Source organism: Notothenia coriiceps, unplaced genomic scaffold (genome assembly GCF_000735185.1).
Source record: "Notothenia coriiceps isolate Sejong01 unplaced genomic scaffold, NC01 NC01_scaffold00022211, whole genome shotgun sequence".
Classification (NCBI taxonomy): Eukaryota; Metazoa; Chordata; class Actinopteri; order Perciformes; family Nototheniidae; genus Notothenia; species Notothenia coriiceps.
This window is the reverse complement of record NW_011354912.1, coordinates 67,279-74,436: the sequence shown is the minus strand read 5'-3', so window position 1 is coordinate 74,436 and position 7,158 is coordinate 67,279. Positions and strand designations below refer to the sequence as shown.

The 7,158-nt window shown below is 43.9% G+C and overlaps 1 long non-coding RNA gene across 2 annotated transcripts in view; it reads right to left on the bottom strand.

Annotated features, from left to right (window-relative positions):
• The window catches only part of LOC104953829 (uncharacterized), a 71,901-nt gene that overhangs the window by 22,798 nt on the left and 41,945 nt on the right, over positions 1–7,158 (bottom strand). For both annotated transcript variants that reach the window (XR_799262.1, XR_799261.1), the window contains one exon: positions 6,271–6,396. This is a non-coding gene — a long non-coding RNA (uncharacterized lncRNA). The remainder of the gene's footprint in view (positions 1–6,270; positions 6,397–7,158) is intronic.

Sequence of the window (7,158 nt, the reverse complement as noted above, 5' to 3'; positions counted from 1 at the left end):
CCTCCTCTGCTGCCCATACAATCCTGCTATCATATGAAGGGGAAGTTGAACATCAAAGCGCTCCGTCAGCCCATTTAATACCTCCCAGCATCATCTCCCATAAAACTACGAGGTGGGAGGAGAGCATTCGGAAAACAGAGGCTATTCATACGCTTTCTTGGAAGATTGCCCCTCAACTACTACCCTGCATCATGGGAGGTAGATAATCAAAATGATTCCGTACCTTTAAAAAAAAAGATTTAAACGTACTGTGCCGAGATCAAATCCAGTGAGGCAAAGGGAGAATGGTAGAAGGAGCAGCCAAGCATTATTCATTGTTCTTAAGAGTCCTGAGGGTTTATTTATTAAAATGGCTCTGCCTCTCCAAGAAACAGCGAGGCCATTGGCCTGCATGAACACTTGTGCAATGTGCTGAACACTGCCAAATTACTGCACGCCTGACCACCGGACATTTTAAACAAGCTGCAAAAGGAAACCGGGGAACACAGAATCCCCACGAGTTTACGGTCCAAGCCACATTTCATGTTTCCGTCATCCCTTGAAAACATACAAACCTCCCCCCCCTCTCTCCTCCCCCAAGAAAAACAAACAATCAGCTCTGACAAACCACTCTGGCAAGCCGAGTGTGAACCTAACAAAGCCCTTACAGCTCCTGTGGAGAGAGGCCACATCCAATGTGAAATTACCCACACCAGCTCTTTAACCACACTGCGTTTCGGCAGTTGCCGGAGATTACATTGTGTTGTCTGGGATCCTGACCGCAGCAATCAACAAGGGCCGCCTCTCGCCAAGATAAACCTCACAGGCGGTTGCCACTCATTTAAAGGCTGAGCAGATATTACAATATAACACTGGTTGTGCAACGTGAGTTATGAAACTTTAAAGGAGGCCTTTTTTGGGGGACTGTGTACACACTTTGTTGGGAACTCTACGTGCCTACCGCCAATTTAAAAAAGGTTTAAAGTGAAAAGGTTATGCTCGCCGTACAGGTTAATAGGTTGCGATCCTTGGTATCATCCAAAGATGGCCGACATGTTGCTGATGATGTCACATTCCCTTTCTCTTATTATATCATGCTAACCACCTACGCTTTTGTCATAGATACAATTCAGGATATACGCCTTTTTAATGATGTGAGCATCTGTATCTTGAATTACATACACAAGCACTTCAGAGGGGGAATAATGCTAATGAAGCTATTAATGATATATCAGTGCAATGTAGCAGCGCGAGAGGAGGACGAGTTTGGCAGCATCGTCTTTTAAGTCAAATAAAACACCCGGAGTAGAGAGCTGTGTGGGAGTTAAGAGAAAAGGGACTGAAAGGGCCTGAAGACAGTCGTGAATGGGAGACTGATAGCTGGTTTACACACAGCCGCTCACAATGGGAAATACGGGACTGTATAGATGCGGCAAATACACACAATCATGTACGCACTACACACATCACAAGTGGAACTCCTCGAGAGGAAGGAATTCCTGCAAGTTTACTTATTGCATCCATTCCCAGGGTATTTTACAACAGCCTGGAAATTCAGTGTAACACAGCCTACTGACCTTTTCTATTACTGGATCAGTGCTGCCCCCTCAACATCAGAGTATCTGGTGATACAATGCAGTGGTGGAAAGTAAGAAAGTACATTTGAGTACTGGAGTACAAGACAATGTTGAAGCCACTAGACCAGGGGTGTCAAACTCAATTTCATCACGGGCCACATCAGCATTATGGTTGCACTCAAAGGGCCGGTTGTAACTTTAAGACTATATAAAAATACATATCAAATATTTAATATATATAAAATAATGTTTTATATTACTCTGCATTGGATTATTATCGGATAGGGTAATAACTTCATAATTAACTACGTCTCAAAGCGGAAGTATAGGGCAAATAATTGCAAGTCTCTTCAGTAAGAATGTCACAAAATGATTTAAAAAGAAAAACGAAATTCTGGAGGAAAAAAAAGTGACATTTTGGGGGGAAAAAATTACATTTTGAAAAAGTCAAATTTCAGATGCATTGTGGGATATGTAGTTTATGGGCAACGTGCTTCTGTAAAGCAGCATGTAACTGTATAATAAACATATTATATTCTTTGCAAGCTCTCAAGGGCCACATAAAATGAAGTCGCAGGCCGGATTTGGCCCCCGGGCCTTGAGTTTGACACCCCAGCACTAGACACTTCTACTCCACTGCAATATTAATATAAATATGTTTCACTACATTTACTATGAAGCATTAGTTACTTTATAGATTCTGATATTCACACACACAACCAAAACTAAGACCTTTAAAATGTGATGTTTTGCAAGATGTTTTTTTTACACATCCAGCTCCTCAAATGGGAAGATTGCTGCTTCTCCTTTTAAATATTTCCATTCATTTCTTTATAATTTTTAGATGTTTTCTGCACTTTTCGGACTACTTGTCTCCTAGTACATTTTACGGATCATACTTTTACTACAGTACATTCTCAATGCAGTATTCTTACTTTAAACAGAATATGTTTACAGGGAAAATGTTATATAAGTACAGGATCTCAATACTGCTTTCACCACTGACACATTGTGTGTTTCTGTAGCTTGCACTCATTTCAAGAAGCTTTTAATTAAAAGAAAACTGCTAAAAGTAATGCTCATCAGCTAACCAACTGTAAAATAACTAAGCTAGAATTCTGCTTGGTCTAACTTTCTGAAATTAGTCACTTTCAAATAACTGAAATAAGGCAGAGTTTGCTAGCTTGACACGCTTTTGCTTTATTCTGAAAAGTGGCCTGGGAATCTGCACGGCCTAATAATGCACGGCAGAAGGAGTCTGACAGAGTGGCAGGCCATCTGAAAGTGATTTGGTTGGATGAAGAGAAAAAGAAGGGAGAGAAAGAGAAAGAGAAACAGACACATGGAAAGGTGGAAGTGGACACTCATCAGCTTGTCGCACCATCTCTCTCTACATCTAGATGCAATTTGTCCTGACAACACAGGAGCAACTTAGACGACACCTCCCGACCCATCTGCACAAACACACACACACACAAACACACACATAAATCTCCCGCAAGAAAGAGCAGGGCGGGAGCAAAGGAGGGTGTGAGTAAAAGAAAATAACCTAGGAGATGGAGTTAAATAAGGACAGAAAGCGACTCAGTAGGAGGAAGAAAGAGGCAGCAGATGAGGGACAAATCGATTTTTAGTAAAGAGGCGAAGAGTGGTGGACATGAAGCAGGAAGATGGAGAAAGAGTCTGAAGTGGAAACAGATAAAGGAAAGAAAGAGGGGAGGATGTGAGGGACGGAGATGGAGAGAAAGACGCACCTTGTCAAAAAGATTGAGAGCAGAGGAGAAAATGAACAGGGAAACAGTGAGAGGAATACAGCGATTGAATGAAGATAGAGAGAGTGAGGGAAGATGGGAGGATGCCGTATTTTCCTTCATCTCAATTTGCACAAAACTTTCATTACCACCAATTTGGGCCGGGAGCCGTAGGCTGGACCATTAGACGAGCCCGGCATCAATCAGCCTAATCTCCCTCCCAGGCCGCTAAATTACAGCGCCCAGTTGCTTATTAAAATGTGTCGCCCGTCTCTCAACACCCGGCACTGCTGGAGATTAGACAGGGGCCCCCAGACAAATCTGTTCCAGAGAAGAAGAAGAGGAGGAGGAGGAGGAGGAGGAGGAGGGGAGAAAGAGGGCGGGAAGGAGGTAAGGAAGGAGGTAAGGAAGGAAGTACAGGGACAGTATAGGTGGGGGAGAAAGAGAAATGTACTCGCCGAGACAGAGCGGATCAGAGTGGGGGCACGATCATCTGGTTTGATTTATACACTCCTGTAGATCTGACACACACACACACACACACACACACACACACACACACACACACACACACACACACACACACACACACACACACACACACACACACACACACACACACACACTTGTCGGTGTGGAGATTTCGATGTTAGCGACGCCACCCATTGCACACTCAATCAAACCGCAGGCAGATAAGACGCATGATGAATGGCGTAATTGAAGGCGGCAGCGAGGTAATGCCGCATCGCTCTGGGTTTGGTCGGGACAGAAGAAGAGTGGCGAGCGGGTGATTAGCCTGTAGGATTTATTGTTATTGCTTGTCTTATTATAAAAAAAACTACGACTGTCTGCCTCGCAAACTTGTACAAGGTGCTTCAGGTCGTCTTGGACTGTTTGCTTTCTGACCTCAGAGTGAAAACTAAACATGGAGAAGCAGCGTTGATGTTCAGCGTTTTGTGTGCATGTAAAGGGTCTGCAAAGAATGAAATCCCAGAGTTTTCTCCCAGACACTCCCACCCTGTCTGAAACGCCTCCATTGGACTACTTTGTTTACTTCAGGAACATAGTGACATCACTACGTACCACTCGCATTTCTACTGGCAAGCGCTACTACCTCATTGTACGTGATAGGCTAAGGGGCGGGACATCTCCAAGCGGTTCACTAATCATAACAGAGCTGGGCAGCTAACCAATCAGAGTCGACTGGGCTCTGGTTTTAGACAGAGGGTGAAAAGAAGTAAACAGGCACATTTGCATTAAAATGCCCCTTTAATACTTTCAATGTTTGATTCAATAGCTACATAAATAAACTTGCCAACACTTTTAGAAAGATGAGCCAACAGCAGGGTTGCACCGATATAGATTCAGGTTGCCATGAGCTAAACATGAAGGATGCAGGGAAGAAATCTATATGCAGAAATGCTGTACATAAAAAAAACCACATTTATTCAAACCCAGGAGATCTCTTCTCTACTTTAAGAATCATTAGCAAGGGTGTAGTTCCGTGGATAACGTAGGGCAGCAAGGTGATTTAACTTGAGTGCACTCAGCAGATCAAACACTTCACGTATCAAAAGCTACCAAAGGTCCTTGACAGGAGTGAGCCGTCCAGTGGCCTGACAACACGCCTCCGCTGTCCTTCTGCGCAGAGAGCATGTGCAGAGGGACTCTCCTCAGACTGTCCCTGCCATCTGATGACCCTGATTTGCTGCGGATTATTGTCCGTTGAGGCCTAATCTGTTTTAATGGATCCTGACTTGTGGCACATGAAGAGATGATTTGAATAAGTGAGGCTCAGGATGTTGTTGTTTAGACTCTCATAGTCAATCGTAGAACGAGGTGGGTCTCGAAGAACCAATTATTATCAGATTAAGGTGGGAAATCAATGTTAATTGTGTTTAAGCTCCCCCTTTTGACAAAAAGAATGTTGAACTTTAAAATGGCCAAGATTAGCTTTTAATGAAGATGTTACACCAGATAACATTACTGTAGAGTACAGTGTCTATAAATACTTTATTACAATGCAAAGGGAACATCGGTTTAATTGGGCACACTGTGTCACCAGGGCGCTTGGCAGCCGATGTTTTCCCTTCAAGTTTCTGACTTTCTCTCTCATGTATTATTGTATATAGAGTAGCTTTGGGCTGCTTTGGACTGGAGAACAAAACAACTCTTTGAAGACATTACTCTGGGGTCTGGGAAATTATGATGTCACTATTTTCTCTACCATGGGTTTGTTAATTGCAGCACTAAAAAACACTTTTCACCTCTGGGAGAAAAACAGCAAAGCTTTAAACAAAAAAAAATATTTTCTAGACAATGATGTTAAAAGACTTTTCTGGCAAATGTTTGTATTGTGTGAAGCAAGGTATTGGTCTTTTGAAAAGAAAGCCTTTTCTGATTAGCTGACAAAGAGAAGGAACCCATTTGCACCACGCACTTAAAAACAGATTAACTGAAGACACAAAGGCGCACATCATGACGACCACTAACCACCACACACATCCTAAGATTCACTCACTGCACAAAGACTCAAACTGCATCTGCAATCGAAATGGTGAGAGCAACTTGGTGCAGAGCTTTTGCACAGAGCATGTCCACTGTCAACTGATACTGCATCCAGCACAGGAGTAACCACACATGTTCACAGTCAGCCAAATGTGGTCTCAGACAAAGCCCATTGAGCTGCTATAAATACCAGAGGAACACGGCAGTTGCTTTGTCTGAAAGTTTAATTAGCACAGCACCTAGAGTATTCAAAGATAGAAGGGCTGGCAGTGGCGAGGAGGCGAGAGCTTCCTGTGCTATTTTAAAGACGATACTTGGTGTTGTTGGTCGGGGTTTGTTTTGATATATAAAACCCAGTAAATAACATTTACTGCTGGTGCACGGGGTGTTTGTATGATTTATGAAATGAGTTTGGGTCCAGGATCTGCTGCTGTGTGTGGAGAGTGTGTGTGTACCTCTGGTGCTCGCCAGCAGCCTCCCCTTTGTGTTGCTGCTCAGACTGATTGAGTGGTGTTTCGTTGGGCCAACTGGGCTTCCGGCTGGTGGACGGCCCGCATCGATTGCTCGGATTCACCCTTCCTCTGGAGCACGACAGAAAAAATAAAGAGTGGAAAATAGAGAGCAAAGAGAAAAAAGGTAAGGAAGGAGGGAGGAAACAGGAAGAAGAGAACATTAGCTTAAATGAAAGTTTATTAGCTGTATCAGTCAGTCACTCGGGTGGGGTAAGCGTTTTGCCCCCAGGCCTTCAATCCTTCCTCTCTATCTATTCCCTCCCCCTCGCCCTCTATTTGTGTGTGTGTGTGTGTGTGTGTGTGTGTGTGTGTGTGTGTGTGTGTGTGTGTGTGTGTGTGTGTGTGTGTGTGTGTATATTAGTTGCCTGTAGGGTATCCTGCAGCGGGTCCTCTTCCCATTTGCAACTCAAGACCATTTCTCTCTCTCCATCTTTCACTCACACACACACACCCTTTCTTTTCCCACCTCTGCGTCCCACCTGAAAATGCACTAACACATTGAAAGAGTGAGAGAAAGTATAGAAACCTCGCTCTGTAGCTACCCCCTACTTCCGCCCTGCTTTCTCTCTCTGTGCCACACTCTCAGACTCACACACACCCTGCCCCAGGGCATTGTGGGCAGAAAGTGAAAGGTGAAGATTACAACTGTGTGCTGCATCAAAAAAAGACCACACAACCTCACCCTGATTTATCAGCACCTCAGAGGCTAGAACAAGCCAGGGGTCTTTTCCAAGGTATTCGTGTCAGTGTGTGTGTGTGTGTGTGTGTGTGTGTGTGTGTGTGTGTGTGTGTGTGTGTGTGTGTGTGTGTGTGTGTGTGTGTGTGTGTGTG